The sequence below is a fragment of the Dama dama genome, chromosome 2 (genome assembly GCF_033118175.1).
Source record: "Dama dama isolate Ldn47 chromosome 2, ASM3311817v1, whole genome shotgun sequence".
In the NCBI taxonomy this organism is placed as follows: domain Eukaryota; kingdom Metazoa; phylum Chordata; class Mammalia; order Artiodactyla; family Cervidae; genus Dama; species Dama dama.
Genome location: NC_083682.1, coordinates 21129104 through 21145358, shown reverse-complemented (window position 1 = coordinate 21145358; position 16255 = coordinate 21129104). Strand labels below are relative to the sequence as shown.

Sequence of the window (16255 nt, the reverse complement as noted above, 5' to 3'; positions counted from 1 at the left end):
TCTGTCCGCAAGATTTTCCAGGGCACAAATATTGGAGTGGGTTGGCGTGTCCTCTTTTCCTTTAGTCCCGTCTTTGGTCCTTTTCCTCTTTCTCTTCTTTTTCTGAGCCCCCCCACCCCGCCACCGCCTTCCTTCTCTCCTCCTTCCGATTTCTTTCCCCTTCTTCTCCAACCACCCCTCTTCCTTTGTGTCTGCCTTCCCTTCTTTCCCTTGCCCCTCTGCCCCCACCCCACCGCAGGTCTCAGCACCCACACCGTTCTGCTTAACATGGCAGCCGGACCTTGGGTGGGCCTGGCGGGCGCCCTGCAGGCCGTGGAGACTCCGGAGGGCCTCCTCCTTGGCAGCCCCAGCGTTTTTGACTGAGATGGCTCGTCCAGCAGTTGGGTTTGGTGAAGGGACAGGGCCTGCCACCCCCAAGTGCCGATGCTCTCATCTTACGCTTAGCTTCCTGGGCCCTCACCTGCCGGCTTGGACATCTTCCTGGGCGGGAGGGCAGGCTCTCATCCTGGACCTAGGGCCTCCCAAGAAGCACTGGCTGGTGGAGCTTCTCTGGCCTCTGACCTCTGCCCCCCACCCTCTTCTCTCCAGAGCACAAAGGCTTTTCCCCAGAGGTATCTGGGGTGGTGGAGGCTGGTCAGAGCAGAGAGGAGAGTTCTGCTCAGATGCCTTTCAAGTGAGCATAGATGAGTGTGTCCATGGGTTGTGTGCCCGACAGAACGCAGGCTTGCATGCATGAGCAGACAAGAATAGGGTGCACTGGTGTCGGTCTGGGCACCCCTTGAAGCCTTCACGGTGCAGCCCTGTCCCAGCCCTGAGCTCCCCTCTCTGGGCTTTGGGGCCCCGGCTTTGCACCCAGGCTCTGGTCTGTCTTGGGGGCCAGCTGGTTCCCTGCTGTGATCCCACGCAATGGTGACTGATCCCTGGCCACCCGTTCAGCTGCCTGGGGGCCCTGGGGCCAGCGTTCGCCCCCCACCCTCCAAAATGGAGGCATGTGGGGGCTCCCTGCCCGGTGTCTAACCCCTGCCAAGGCGGAGGGAATGGGGAACAGCTGCGCTGGCCGTTCCCGGCTCCGTATGGATTTGGTTTGACAACAAAGCTCCCTCTGTGTGTTCCTGGGCCCCTTACATAACCAGGACGGGGGAGGCAGGCAGGAGGAGTTGGAGATGGGGACAAGGAGACACCAGGAAGGGGCGGCTGGAAAGGGGACAGGGACCAGGAGGGGAGGGGAGGGGCGCACGCGGGAGGCTGGCCGTCGAGGAGGCAGATGGGAGGGTGGAGGGAGGAGAGGCGCTTGGCTCGATCCCGCGGTTCCGTTTTCTTGCCTCCCAGGGCAGGAAGAAGATCGGTTTCCAGGTCCTCTGCCTTGTCCTGTGGATGCCTTGTCTTCCTTGTTGGAGCCCCCACCTGTCAGCCCGGGACCTGCAGAGGAGGGGAGTGGAGTGCGGGGGTGGGATGGGGCCTCGGCCTGGGAGGTGTCCTCACCCGACCTGGTCGCTGATCACATTCCCTAAAGATGGGAGTTTGTCTTCCAGGACCTGGGCCTGGGGAGCCCCTCCAGCTAGTCTCTCTGTGGTGGTTCTGAGGGGCGCTGACCCTGTCGGTGGGGGGGGGCCCAGGCCTCCCAGGTCCGGGCCCTCGATCCCTTCAGAGGCCGGTGGCCTTGCACACCGCCTCCATCAATAATCAGACCCTCTCTGCTCCCTGTGGCTGTCCTTGCAGCTATCCAAATAGAGTGAGAAGAAAATGTTCTCTTTCTAGAACAGCTGGACTGACAGGCGCGGAAGGCCAGGTGTGCTAGCCACACTGGGGTGTGTCCCGGGACCCTGATCCTGACAGCTCCTAGGCAGGATGAGGGCTCTTGAAAGAGGCTGGATGGGGCCTCCCACTTGCAGACGGGGCCAGCGGAGGCTGGCCTCCTGGGCCTTCTCGGGGTTGGCGGCTCCTCCGTGCCTCGGTTGCTCCGAGTCGGCTTATGGCCCCAGCTTGCTTGGAAGGAGCCTCGGGTGTGAGCTGGCCCCGAGGGGGTTGCTCGTGTGCAGGCCACCCTTGCAGCCTGAGAACAAGGATGGCTCTTAAAAGGGCAGAGGGCAGGCGCTGCTGGCAGAGCCCGGGGTTTTCTTGGGCCTGAGAGACGGAGCACCCAGTGGTCTGGCTTGTGGCTTGACCCTGGGCACCAGCCTCCATTAGGTTTAGGGTGCCCGCCCAGGGACGTCCCGTGGGAGCCTGGGCCAGCAGGTCTGGGGAGAGGCACAAACCCAACTCCGGAGCCCTCAGTCCCTAGGCCCTGGCTGCCCCAGTCTTGCCCTCCTCCACCCCCAGGACTGGGTGCCAGGTTGAGTGTGGAATTGCTGGTGCCTTGAGGCTTGAGCCCACACATGGGCTCGAATGGGGCAGGAGGTGGGCGGGGGCGTGTCCTGGATTTCTGTGCGGGCGGATGAAGATCAGCTGCAGGTGCAGAGAGCCTGGGACAGTCCAGGAGGGTGATGAGTGAGCACGAGGGGCTGGCGGGGGCGTCCTCCTCCGGGTCAGTGGCCTCCGCCCCCTGCCTGACCTTGGCCACCGGCTCCCCCGGGACACTCCCCCACCCCCGGGGACACCTTTACAAGACTGGATCCTCCTCCCTTGCTTTCCTGCAGCCTGCCTACCCCATGACTCACCTTCCCAGGTACCTCCGAGCCCGACAGGGGTGTGGGGCTCCTGGCCAGGGAGCTGGGCTTGGCCGCCCCGAGCCAGGAGCCCAGGGTTCCCCTTTATTGAACTTTTGGAGATGCAGAGCTCCCCAGAGGGCTGGTTCAGCCACTCCTGGCTCCGCCCGGAGCTCAGGCTCCTGGGCTGACGGCCCAAGGGACCTGCAGCCTGACAAACAAACTCCGGTGCAGCTGGAGCTGAAGTTGAAGGAAGCCGGTGGGCAGTGCCCTCCTCGAGGGATGGGGGAAGAGAGTCCCCTGGCAGAGGGCGCCCAGCTGGCCCCAGAAGCTGTATGTTGGGGCTGGGAGGAGGGTGGGCAGGGAGGAGGAGGAAGTGTGTGTGTGTGTGTGTAGGAGTCAGTTTCCATGTATTCCCAGAATTTATTCCGGGGCGTGCTCTTGTGTTTGAACAGGGATTCATGTGTTTGTGCTCAGAGATGTGTTTGTAGGTTTCGACACACAGGGTCTGAGTGAACCAGGGCTTGTAAAAGAGCTCAGAGTGTCTTCCGGGTGCCTCCTGGCTCTGGGGTGGGGATGGGGCTGTGGGTTCTCCTGCAGAAGCCCGTGGCCAAGGAGACCCTGGGTCATATTTAATGGGCTGACCCTCCTCCCAGCAGTTTCACCTTCTCTGCTCCGGCCCTACTCCAGAGGGATCACTGCTGAGGCTGGGGCGGCGGGGGGCGGTCTACACATTCCCCAGCAACACCTCGAAGTCTAGTCACCCATCCCTTCCCTCATGGGTAACCTTTAGTTCGAGGAGAGTTGAATATACCACTAATTCGTAGAAAAGCCTTACTAATGTAAAAGGGACCTCAAAAGGGTCTCTCTTACCCAATCTTTACTCCCAAGGGACAGGCCGATGCAGGAAACAGAGGTCATGTTTTCCTTCTCCACGGTTTCATTTCTCCTCTAGACACCCCACCCTGGGGGTTGTGTGCCCGCCACCAGGTCAGCATGCACAGCCCTCCGCTCTTGCCCTCCGCAGCTCTGACCCTGTTGGGCTCCTACTAGGAATTCAGACGTGGACTGAACTTTGCCCTGCTGGGGGACCCTGGGAGTTCCGGCCCTGGAGAGGGGGACACCACACTGGACTGAGCTGAGGCTCAGGTGGAGAGGGCACCGCCCCTGGAGCTGCTGGGGGGCGGAGGTGTGGCTCAGAAAAGGGGGATCGCTCTGTGGCACTGGCTCGGGGGCTGTGGCCACGCCCCGCTGGAGCCTGACATCTTCTCCAGGAGAGGCTGTACCTGCAGAGGGAGGGCAGCGTCTCCACTGAGACCTCCAGCTGGCTCCTGCGTGGGGTCCCCGTGTAGTGAGTGCAGGCGGAGTGTGGGTGTCAGTCCGTCCTTGCCCCGCACCCCCGGGCAGCAGTGTGTGTTCCATGCAGTGTGTACAGTGGACCCAGCAGCCGGGAGGAGAGGTGAGTGTGCGCGTGGTTGTGGTGGCAGGCGGGAGCTGTGGACCCCTCCCGAAGCCGGGCTGGGGGCAGACCTTGAGTGGAGAGGGACTGCCATCCGTCCGGGGAGGCCCAGACCAAGAGCGTCCTTCAGCTTCCAGGGCCCAAGTGCTTGCTCTGGGCCAGGCCGGTATGGAGGCTGCGGGCTTTCAATCCTGGGCTATGTTTTGAGGCTCCCGCACCTCCCAGAACTTGTTCTTGCTGCTCCCATTTTACAGATGGGAAATCTGAGGCCCAGGAGATGTAGGAGCTTGTCCAGAGCGACCCCAGACAGCTCACCCCAATTCATGGGTTCCAGACAGTGAGCAGTCTTGAAGTCTTTATTTCTGGAGACCTCCGGGACCCTTCATGTGTCTCTCTGTGCCTCAGTTTCCTCGCCTGTAAATCGGGATTCTTTACCACTGGGCCACCTGGGAAGCCCCACCATATAGAGTGTTTTAAAAATTAAATAGGATGACACACAAGAGCTGCTGGACAGCCCCAGGGATCTTTCTCAAACTGAATCCAGAGTGTTATGCCTCTATTAATACCCTCTGGTGACTTCTCAAGGACTGTGAGTAACGTCCAGGCTCCGGGGTGGCCTGTGACGTCCTGGCACCACCACCGGCCCTTCCTCCCTGTCTCCGGTCACCTGGGACTTGTTTCTGTTACTCATACTTGACAAGCCTCAGGGTCTTTTGCTCTTCTTTTTGGCTGGAAACTCTGCTCCCTTTAGCACCAACCCCCGCTTCCGCCCCCTCCTTTCCACGGTCTGAGGTCTAAGCCAAGGACTTGCTGACTCTCTATCCTAAGATATGCCCGGCTCTCTCTGCTCCACTCCCCTGTTCTACTGGCCTCCCCCTTGTGTTCACCATCACCGTTTCTTATTCATCTATGTGGTCCTAGGGTGTCTTCCCCACCAGGTCTGTTACCTGGTTTCCTGCTGTAGTTCAGTGCCCAAGTCAGTACCCCGGGTGCAGTATGCCCACAGTGCTCATCAGCTCGTGGTTCTTCTGTGCTGCTCGGCCTGCCCGTGTCCCCGGAGACCTCACACCCTCAACCTGCCTTGGTTCAGGCCTGTTCCTTCTGACTCGCCCTTCTGAGGAAAGCAGGGGACAGGGAGGTGTCCCCTTGGGACTCCTGGCCCCTCACAGGATCCGTCCTCAGGGTGACCTTCACTTAGAACATCGCCCAGCAGCCTGAGGTTCAGGAAGTGGGTACCAGTGGGCCAAAGGTGGCAGAACTCTTTCCCTAGAAACTACATCTGCTGGTAAAAAAAGGGTATCTGTGAGTTCAGAGGAAATGACACAGAAATATAAATACGAATGAGCGACGATGCCAACTTTCCCAGGACACCCCCCGGGCTTCAGTGTACACTCAGATCTTTGCATTGGGCTCTTTGTAACTGGGCAGGGATTACAGAGGAGTGTTTAATTACCTGCTGTAAATGAGGTAGGCTCCTAGCCCTTACAGAGACGTTATGGAAAGCAGGATGAATGACCCCTGCAATTGGACACAGCTCTGTATCCAGGTGATGGCTTGACAAGCTGAGGGAGGGCTGGGATTTGGCCCCCGCTCCCCACCCAGGCTGGGCCCTACGCCCAGGGTGCAGGGCTGTGCCCAGCTGCCCCTGTCGTCCCCTGTCTGCGGAGTGGGACGCAGAGAGAGACAAGACGGGCTCGTGTCCACCGGACCTTTGAGAGGGAAAGACCAAGTGTGTTCTGGAGTCTGAGACCAGCAGCTTCTACTTTTCTACGGTAACCACCTTGGAGCTCCTCTTACCTAGCCTATCCAGCCACCCCAGGAGGAAGGGCCTGGTTTTTATCTCCATTGGACACAAACTTGGGATCCAGAGAGGTGACTCGTCCCATACTTGTGCAGCCAGTAAGTGGTTGATCTGGAATTCAGGTCTGGGTGTGTAAGTACTCCAGAGTTTACATTCCTTATTTTTTTTTCTTCTTCTTCTTCTCTTTTCCTTTTAGCAGAACTTGAGTTGAAAGTGTATCTCACGCACCCGTTAAAAAAAAATTAAACGTCAAAGGTCTTAAACATAAAGAAGGTCTTTCACCCATTCTCAATCCCTGCCCCCTTCGTTTCTTTTGCATTCTTTGAATAATCGATTCCTGTAGAGACACAGCCACGTCAGCATGTAAGTCATTTGGCAGAAGGGCATTGGAGATACACAGAACACTGCTCTCCACCTGCTTTTTTGAAGTTTCATCGTGTGCTTGGAGGCCTCTTGGTGACATTGTGCTAACACGTGCATCCGCTTTTTCACAGCTGCGTAGTGTTTCGTGCGTTATTTGTGTGGTGTTGCTTCTAAACAGGTCCTTGTGGATTTTCGGTAGATTTTCAAGTCATTTACATTTTTCGCTGTTGCAAATGGTGCTGTGTGTAAAGATCATGATGGAAATGTTCGTGCAAACACAAGAGACTTTTCTGTAGAAGTAACGATGGAATTCCCAGGCTAAGGGGATTTCAACAGATATTGCCAAGTCACTTCCAAAAAGGTCACTGTGATTCACCCCTGATCTTAGAAAGCGCCTGTTCCCCACCTCCTCCAGCTCTGGCAGGCCTCCGGAGCTTTGCTATTAAGATCAGTGAAGAACAAGCCTTTCCTCTGTGCCATTATATTATGTATTGTAAGCTGCTCATTCATGTCCTTTGCCCATTTCTCTGTTTGATTTGTTGACTTGTTTCCTTATTGACTTGCATGAACAGATTATAAGCTAAAGAATTCTTTGGTCTGATATGCATATGTTAGGGGGATACTTTTCCTAGTTTGTCATTTGTCTTTTAATTGTTCATTCTCCCTCTCTCTCCCCCCATTCTTCCTTCCCTTCTATTCCGTAAATCTTTATGTTGTTGAATTTTCCTTTTCTTTTATAGCTTCTGATTTTTTGGCTTAAAATCTGTACTCGGTGTCTTCAATATAAAAATATTTCAAAATAGAAAGGATAACAGAATTCCATATGACAACCAGATTTGCAGATGTTAATGTTTTTGCATATTATGTCTGATGTTTTAAAAGAAATAAAGTATTTAGAAGCATAGAACGAAGCCTTGACTCTATAATCCATCCCAGTCTATTTGATCTCTTGGTGAATGTCGTAGTCACGAAGAGTTGGGCGATTCCTCTGTTTTTTGTTTTAACTTTTAATTTTATGTTGGAGCATAGCCGATTAACAATGTTGTAACAACAGCCAGGAGACTCACCCATATATGTACCTGTATCCATTCTCCCCCAAAGTCCCCTCCCATCCAGGCTGCCACGTAACGTGGAGTAGAGTTCCCAGTGTTGTACTGTAGGTCCTTGCTGGCTATCCATTTTAAATGTAGCAGTGTGCACATGTCAATCTCCGTGTTTTTTTACATTCTTATAGCTCACATACCCTCTGTATAGTCTTGTTTTAAGTGTTTTTAAAGTTAATGAGATCACACTACTTGTATCCTTTGACAGCATTTTAAAAAGCTTAAGCATCAGGTTTATCCTAATAGATCCATATGAGGAATTTTTTCAGTTTAAGTCACTGTATAGTATTTAATTGTGTGAAGATACAGAGTTTGTTCAGCTGTCCCTCCATCTGTGGACATTTAAGGCATTTCTATTCCTTTGCTGTTGCCGCAGTGCTGCGATAAACATCCTTGGTGTGTGTACACATGCAAAGGTGAGTTACTCCGGGCTGTACTGGGAAGTGGAATTACCGGATCGTAGAATATGCACACCTTCATCCTTACTATTAATAAATACTGTGAATTACTGTTCTAAGCCTTATGTCAGTGAACTCCTGCCAGCAGTGTGCAAGGAGTCACATTTGGTTTTAATCTGCGTTTGCTGGTCACTTAGTGAGGTTGGACATCTTTTCACATTTATGAGGTGTGTGGGTTTAAGCTGTGATTTGCCTTTTCCTGTCCTTTGCTTTATTCTCTTTGGTTTCTTGGTCTCTTTCTGATTGACTGGAAGGATTACTGCTATATCCAGGTATTTGTTGATGATGTGCCGTCTCGGACTTGTCCAAGGCCAAAACTCTTTACCACTGCACCACCGCCTCTGCCTGTGGCTGGGCAGTTTGGGGAGGATATGTTCTGCAAATGGAGTACTGCTCAGGAGAGGGGTCTGATCAGGGGCCTGGGCACCTTCTCTAGGAGGTGATATACCCAAAAAGGGAGAGTGGCTTCTCCAATGAATCCTCACCCCTCTTCTCCATCCCATGTTCTCCCATCCCAGCAACATACCCTGAGCCTGGCTAGGACGTGGGATCCACATTTAGTTCATGCAGAGTCTGGGTGGCAGTACTCTCTCCCTGGGCAGCTGTGTGTCCCATGTGGTGTGTGCAGTGGCCCCAGCAGCTGGGAGGAGGGGTGAGCGCAGTTATGGTTGTGATTGCAGATGGGAGCTGTGGCCTCCTCCCCGTGCTGGGCTGGGGCAGACCTTGAATAGAGAGGGACTGCCACGCGCTGGGGGCAGGGGGCGGGTGGGGAGCAGCCCAGACCAGGAGTCACCTTCAGTTTCCAGGGCCCAAGTGCTTTCTCTGGACCCAGTCGGTATGGAGGCTGTGGGCTCTCAATCCTGGGCTATGTTTTGAGTCTCCCACGCCTCCGAGAACATGTTCTTGCTACTCTCATTTCACAGATGAGAAATGAGGCCTAGGACATGTAGAACCTTGTCAAGGGACACCCAGCCCCTTGACCACCTGGGTTGAACCCCAGGTCTGTGTCCAGGCCCCTTTCCTCTATTTCTAGGAGGTCAAGCATACTTGGAGGTCTGGGGCTTGCTGGCTGGGGTGTTAGCCCAGGCTGGCCCTCTTGAGCAAGTAAGACGAAGGGAGGTTTCCTGGTCACAGGGTGTCTCCAGGCTTGGAGCCCTCCTGGCACCCCACAGGGTGTGCTGGCATCAGCTCACAGTGTGGTCCAGGCACCTTGGAGCTGGTAGTGACTGAAGTGAGCCAAAGGTAACAATAGCCAGTTCTGCAGAAACACCTTCTTGATATAAAGGTGTGTTTGTAAGCATAGCATCATCCACTTGGCAAAAAAGCATGGCCCTGGCTGGCTCTGCAAGGTCCGGAACTGAGCCTCTAACAAGCCCCCGGCGCCTTGTTTGCCCAGGTCATTGCAAAGGAAGGGTCTGGAATGTTTTAACTTGACGAAACTTTCCGTTCATACTTGTTCTGCTACTTTGCTCATTCATTTAGACATCTGTTCATTTCAATATTCGTTACTTACCCGCCACGCATCAGGTGTTACATTTGGTGCTGGAGATACTGTGGGCCCTAAGAAGTCGCTGCTTTCCTGGATTGCCAGATCTCCTGAGTACGGGAGATGGTGTGGGCTACCTGCTACAAGAGGTGAAACAGCGGTGCAGAACAGACGGTGGGATTTTGGGGGGTCTGGGACCCTGCCCCGGGAGGAAGCGTGAGTACCAGGACCCTCGAGGGGTGGCTGAGAGAGCAGCCTGGGCTTGGGTCCCACCAATGATACCAGGTCCCTCACCGTTTATATTGTAATCAACCCCGACCAGGACCCAGATGTGAAACTGTTGACTCTGACCTCGCCTCCACCTCCATCCTCAGATGGGATTAGGTTGCAGAGGGGGGCATGTGAGCTAAGATTCTTATCTTTGGGGAGGGGAGGGTGTGTTTAGGAGGTCTGGTGAAGCCTTGGGGGTTCACCCGGGACTTCCTCAGTTCCGCTGGCATACAGTTCTGCACCATGTAAGGTTCAGCCCTTAATGCTGTGCTTTCGGTCAGAAAACAGACTGAAAAACAGTATTTTTTCAGTGATGGTCTCATCTACCCACGTGCCACAGAGTTGCGGCCTTTGGATTCCACTTAGCTCACAAGGCAAGAGTCCTGTCACTCTTCCTGAGTGTTTGCTGTGTCTCTGGAGGATCAAGTAGTAAAGAATCTGCCTGCAAAGCCAGAGACCCAAGTTCGGTCCCTGGGTCAAGAAGATCCCCTGGAGAAGGGAATGGCAACCCTCTCGAGTATTCTTGCCTGGAAAATCCCATGGACAGAGGAGCCTGGTGGGCCACAGTCCTTGGAGTCACAAAGAGTCGGACACGACTGAGCGACTGACACTTTTTTCTGTGTGCATTACCTACCTTCTCTTGGTCACCACCACAACCAAACCGGTAGGGACTCTTTACCTCCATTTTGCAGATTGGGAGACTGAGGCTTAGGGATGCTCAGTGGTTTCCCCAGAGTCATAGTCTGGCAAGTGAACAAGGCGGGGTTCAGTCCTGGAGGCCAGTCCCCGGTCACAGCTTTTGGCCAGAGCAGGCGACAAGGTCCTGGGGAGGCAGTTCTGCCTGACCCGCTTGCCAGCCATCACGGCTGTCCTCTGGGCACCCAGGAAGAGCCAGCCAGGGCCATGCTTTTTTGCCAAGTGGATGATGCTGTGCTTACAAACACACTCTTATACCAAGAAGATGTTGTTTCTGCAGAGCTGGCTATTGTTACCTTTGGCTCACTTCAGTCACTACCAGCTACAAGGTGCCTGGACCACACTGTGAGCTGATGCCAGCACACCCTGTGGGGTCCCAGGAGGGCTCCAAGCCTGGAGACACCCTGTGACCAGGAAACCTCCCTTCGTCTTACTTGCTCAAGAGGGCCATGCAGGGAGGGGCTGAGAGCCAGTCCCGGGTGGGATGCCAGGGTCAGGAGGAGGTTAGGTGCGGGCAGAGTGGAGGCTGGGCTGGTGGGCCAGGTGGTACTATCACCTTGAACGGTGCCTCCGCAGAGGGGATGTAGACAGAGGAGAGGAGGGTCTTCGTGACTCTGATGCAGTTGAGACCTGAGGATGGTGCTCACTGTGATCAAGAATCAGTGTAAAGGAGCCCTTGGCCTCCCAGCCGCGGTATAGCCCTCCAGAAGCGGATTCAGCTTCATACACGCTTCTGGTGGCGCCTGGGAGACTGGTCCGGTGCCATCCAAAAGAAATGCAATGGGAACCACCAAAGCAAGTCACATAGGTAATTTTAAATTAAAAAAAATTTAATTTAGCCACATGTTCAAAAAGTAAAAATAAGGTGAAGTTAATTTTACTGTTTTAACCCAGTATAGACAAAAGACTCTTTCAGTGTGAGATCAATGTAAATAATTTTAAAAAAAAAATATGATTGCTTTCTAAAATGAGGGCTCTCAGAAGGTCAGGCCGAGGCTCTTGCCCCGGGCCGCCCACGAGGGGAAGTGTGGGCTGCTGGTTGGCCACCTCAGTGTAAATGAAGCTTCCCCGGTGGCTCAACAGGTAAAGAATCTGCCTACTATGAAGGAGATCCAGGGACCATCCCTGGGTTGGGAAGATCCCTTGGGGGAGGAAATGGAACCCACTGAAGTATTCTTGTGTGGGAAGTTCCATGAACAGAGGAACCTGGTGGGCTTTAGTCCATGGGGGTCTCGAAGAGTTAGACATGACTGAGTAACTAACGCTTTCATACTTTCACACACTTTCAATGTGAGTAATTTTTAAGGTAATTGTTTCCTGTTTTTGGTAGTGAGTCTTTGACATCCAGTGTATGTTCCCTGGCCACATGAGGCTGCGGTCACCTCTCCCTGGATGGGATGCCACAGGGCTGGTGCTGTCCACCATCTTCAGAAGGGGCATCCGGAAGCCAGAGGGAGGAAGGGGACTGGCCATACTGGTGGCTTCAAGCCCCAATTCTGTAGAGCCTTTAGCTTAGACTCCTGGGGGCTGGATTCATCGACTCCTGGGTGGGAGGCATGAGGAAGGAACTGTGCAGATCCCCGGCCACACCGGAGTTTCACTTTCTTTATTCTCATGAACCTGTATTATTGATTCTCCACCCCATCATAACACTGCAGTTTTGTTACTGACCGAATGGAATTCAGAGTTCCCGCCCCACACGGGCAGACTCCAGAAACATGATTTTCATGTGGCGTCTTGTGGTGTCTGTGGTGTCTTATGACTGGCAGCTGATAAAGTGGACAATATCAGTGTTTCTTTACAGGAGGTTGCAGGCCGGAGCTGTTTGAGATGCCGGATGTGGAGGCTGGGGTACCCTGTGGAGCCCACGGGTGGCGAACAGAGAGGCTTCCTGCCCTGGATGGGGAATCCTCTCCTTTCTTCCAAGCTTGGATGTCTGGAGAGGTGCCACATCTGCCCACTGGTGGGCCTTGAGGCAGTTGGTCAATTACTCTGCCCTTTGCTGCCTCAGAAGAGCCCGGGGCCAAAAGCAGCTCACTCCCCCCCGGGTCCTGCTGAGATCATGCTGTTCTCTTCAGCACAGGGGGAAGGCACAGTGCAGCCCGTGTCTAGCATGCGCCAGGCCAGAGGGGCTGGCGTGGGTATCTCATCTATGACTACTGCCTCTTCCCTTCTCGCTCAGCCTGCTCTGTGACACTGAAGTTCCCGACGATTAGATTCATTGATAAAGTCAACAAATTTGTCTCTAGAGCCTGCTGAGTGCCAGTCACTGTTACAGACATGGTTAATCCAGCATCAAACAAAACAACAGTTCTTTGCAGGCGGGGAATACGGGTGCGCTAAGTCGCTTCTGTCGTGTCTGACTCTATGCAACCCAGTGGGCAGTAGCCCACCAGGCTCCTCCGTCCATGGGATTCTCCAGGCAAGAATATTGAAGTGGGTTGCCATTTCCTCCTCCAGGGGATCTTCCTGACCCGGGGATCAAACCCATGCCTCATGTCTCCTGCGTTGGCAGGCGGGTTCTTTACCACTGGCGCCACCTGGGCTAGGCAGTCGAGGAGAGGGATCTAAAATGTCAGGTGTCGGGGGGATTTTTGATGGGAGGTGGAGAAGATGAGTGGAAAGCTGAATGGGGAGGTATCAAGCCTTTGTCTGGGGGAAAACATTCCAGGCTGAAGGAACAGCTGGCGCAAAGGTCGAGAGCAGGGGGTAGGCCCAGCCCAATCAAAAACAGGGAATCCTGTGTGAATGAAGCAGAGTAAATGAGGGAGACAGGGAAGGAGGGCAGAGAGGTGCTGGCCAGGAGATCGCGTGCCTCCTCACAGATCAGAGCAAGGGCTTGGCCTATCTCTCTGGGTAGACAGGAGCCATAGAGGGGATTTTGAGCTGAGGAGTGGTGATTCAGATGACTGGTCATTCTAGAGAACTGCAGTTAGTGGACCACACCCAGGAGTGGCTGAATATAACAGAGCAAGACTCTAATGACTTGTGTCCTCACCTTGCCCTACCTCCCAGCTTTATTAGTTACATTGAAGTCATCGTCCACACTAGGCCCCTGTTAAGAAATAAAATACACCTTGCAAGTTTGCTTCTGTTGGAAAATATGCAATTGGACATTCCTTATCTTTAATCACAATCTGTCCCAGATAAATAACAGTTTGGGGATGTCTATAACTTAAATACTCGTTTGGCCACCTTCAGGAAAGAAATGCAAAGAAGTAGCTGTACCTGGAAGCTAGATGCGAATTTCTGGCAGAACAGAAAATATTATTATAACACAGGCATAATAAAATTAGGAAATTAAATTAAAAACGTCACCTTCCAGCTCACACCGCCCCCTGGAATCACGGCAGGGGACTCTTAAGCTGAGGAACTGCTGTGGGTATAGATGGTACCTTCAAGATTCACACACCTCAGCGGTCTGGAGACGTGACCAGAGATTCCCGAGGTGAGGTGTTTGCAAGTAGATGTAGCACAGACCTGCTCTAAGGTTTCACGGAGTAGCCACACCAGTTCACGGTCCAGGAGACCTGGCTTACCAGCCAAGGGCTGCTGATTCCCTGCCAGGGAAGTGGCCCGACCGTGAGAAACGGAACGCAGGCTTTGCCAGCATTTGTGGAAGTCTGGTGTCCAGATGTAGGGTGATGGTAATCCCATGAACACAGCTGCGGGCATTGAGGACATGCTGGAGGACTTCCAGGAGAGCTGGGGGGTAGGGGGCGGTCTGGAGACTGTCTCACTAAGAAGCCTGCCTGAGAAGGACCGAGCGAGGCTCCTCTGAGCTCTCATAAGCCTTGCAAGAACTTTGATGTAATGGAGGGCAACTTCCTCGAGTTGCTCCAAAGGGCTACCAGTGGGCTCTCCAAGGATCTTGACATCTTTACCAGCTGGTTTAGGGGTGGTAGAGGGCAGGGATTAGGAATGTGGCCTCTGGAGCTCAGCTCCTCACTAGCTCAGCGACCCTGGGCAAGTTGCTGACCCTTTCTGCACCTCACCTCCCTATCTCCACAGTGGAGATAATAATAGTGTTTAACTCACAGGGTTGAGATCATACTTTAAAAAGAGTCTTGTGCTCGCTTCGGCAGCACATATACAAAAAGAGTCTTGCAGTGTAGCTTTCAACGTGCAGTAATGTCTGGAGACATTGTGGGTATTGGAACTGCAGAGTGGGAGTCCTACAGGCACCGAGTGGGTAGAGGTCAACGGTGCTGTAACCAGCCTGTAATGCACAGGACAGTCCCCACGGTGACGACTCCCTTGGTCCCTAAAGCAGTGGCAGTGAGGCTGGGACCTGCCCCCTGGTGTTGCACACAGTGAGTGCACAATACATTTCGGGATCACTAAGAGATGCCAGGTGGCTCAGTGGTAAAGAATCCGCCTGCCAGTGCAGGAGACATAAGAGATGCAGGTTCCAACCCTGGGTTGGGAAGATCCTGTGGAGGAGGAAATGGCAATCCACTCCAGTATTCTTGCCTGGAAAATCCCAGAGACAGAGGAGCCTGGTGGGCTACAGACCATGGGGTAGCCAAAGAGTTGGACACAACTTAGTGACTAAACAACAACAAAAACAAGGGATGTAATACATTTTAAATCTCATCTTATTACTTGTGTGTCAGATGTTTATATTGGATTGGCTAAAAAGTTCTTTTGGGTTTTTCTGGAAGATGTTATGAAAAACCCAAGCAAACTTTTTGGCCATCCCGATAAAACATCTGCTAGGTTCTAGGCACTATAATAGAGTCTGAAGATATAAAACTGGCCTGGACTTCAGAGGTCATAGTCTTATGGGCAAGATAGAAAACACTTAACAGTGTAATATAAAATTATATTATGTGATAAAGCATCTTCTTTAGGCTATGTGCTGTCATAGACTGTTGGTATAAACAAGCTTATAATTGGAGAGGTCAGAGGATAGTGGGCAAGCCATGAAAATAGTAATTAGATAATACAAAATTTTACTATCTGATAGGTGCTAAAATCAAGACATAAACAATATTGTGTGGAAAGAAAAACATTGCCGAGAATTGTCAGAAAACACTTCGTAGAGGAGGGGCTGTTTGAGCCGATGGTGCAGGGGTGAGATTGTTGAGGCTAACAGTGGGGGCCTGGGGTCTCCGTATAGGAGGAAAGCCTATGCAGAGGGCTGGGGAGTCTGTAAGAAGAAGAGGCTCCTGCAGGTACTAGGGAGGAACCAGGAGATGGACGTACAGGGCTTGTGGCCTGGGACTGAAACACCCTTGTTGTTGTTTAGTCGCTGTGTCCGACACTTTGTGACCCCATGGACTGTAGCCCGACAGGCTCCTTCGTCCATGGGATTTCCCAGGCTAGAATACTGGAGTGGGCTGCCATTTCCTTCTCCAGGGGATCTTCCCGGCCCAGGGATCAAACCTTCATTTCCTGCATTGGCAGGCGGATTCTTTACTGCTGAGCCACCAGGGAAGCCCAGTGAAGCACCCTGGTTGCCTCTACAAAGAGCTTTGGTTTTTCATTGAAGGAATGGGGAACAATGAAAGCAGGAGGGTGGTTTGGTCCACTTTGTTTCTTAGAAACACACTGGGTAGGTAGTTCTGAAGAAGTGGCTCGAGTGAAGCAAGACTTGTGGTGAAGGGACCAGTTAGGAAGTGGAGAAATTGAAGTGAGATCTAGAGTCAGTCTATGGTTCAGGAAAAGGAGAGGAAAGCTGCTTTCAGAAGAATTGGGTTGGCCAAAAATTTCCTTTGGGTTCTTTGGTACCAGTTTATGGGAAAACCTGAACCACCTCTTTGGCCAATTCAGTACTTCCGAGGCTCTAGACTATGTGACCTTCACGCTGCCCTCATCTGTATCAGGCTTTGCACCCCAGTGCCGCCACAATGTTTAGTGGGAGTTCAGCAAGCATTGCTGGAATGAGGAACCAGGGGTAGAATGGATGGCATTCAGCAGGGATGGTGTGAAGGGAAGGGGGACATTGGATGGATGAGCTGATGAGAATGTG

At 53.1% G+C, this 16255-nt stretch overlaps 1 protein-coding gene across 2 annotated transcripts in view; it reads left to right on the top strand.

Annotated features, from left to right (window-relative positions):
* Positions 1 to 16255, top strand: part of ST3GAL4 (ST3 beta-galactoside alpha-2,3-sialyltransferase 4) — a 38083-nt gene that overhangs the window by 7678 nt on the left and 14150 nt on the right. Inside the window, exon 1 of one of the 2 annotated variants that reach the window (XM_061166869.1) lies at positions 5840 to 6003. The exons of the other annotated variant lie outside the window; for it this stretch is intronic. The gene's annotated coding sequence lies outside the window, so the exon portion shown is untranslated. Of the gene's footprint in view, positions 1 to 5839; positions 6004 to 16255 lie in introns of those variants that run through there. 2 annotated transcript variants of the gene reach the window in all.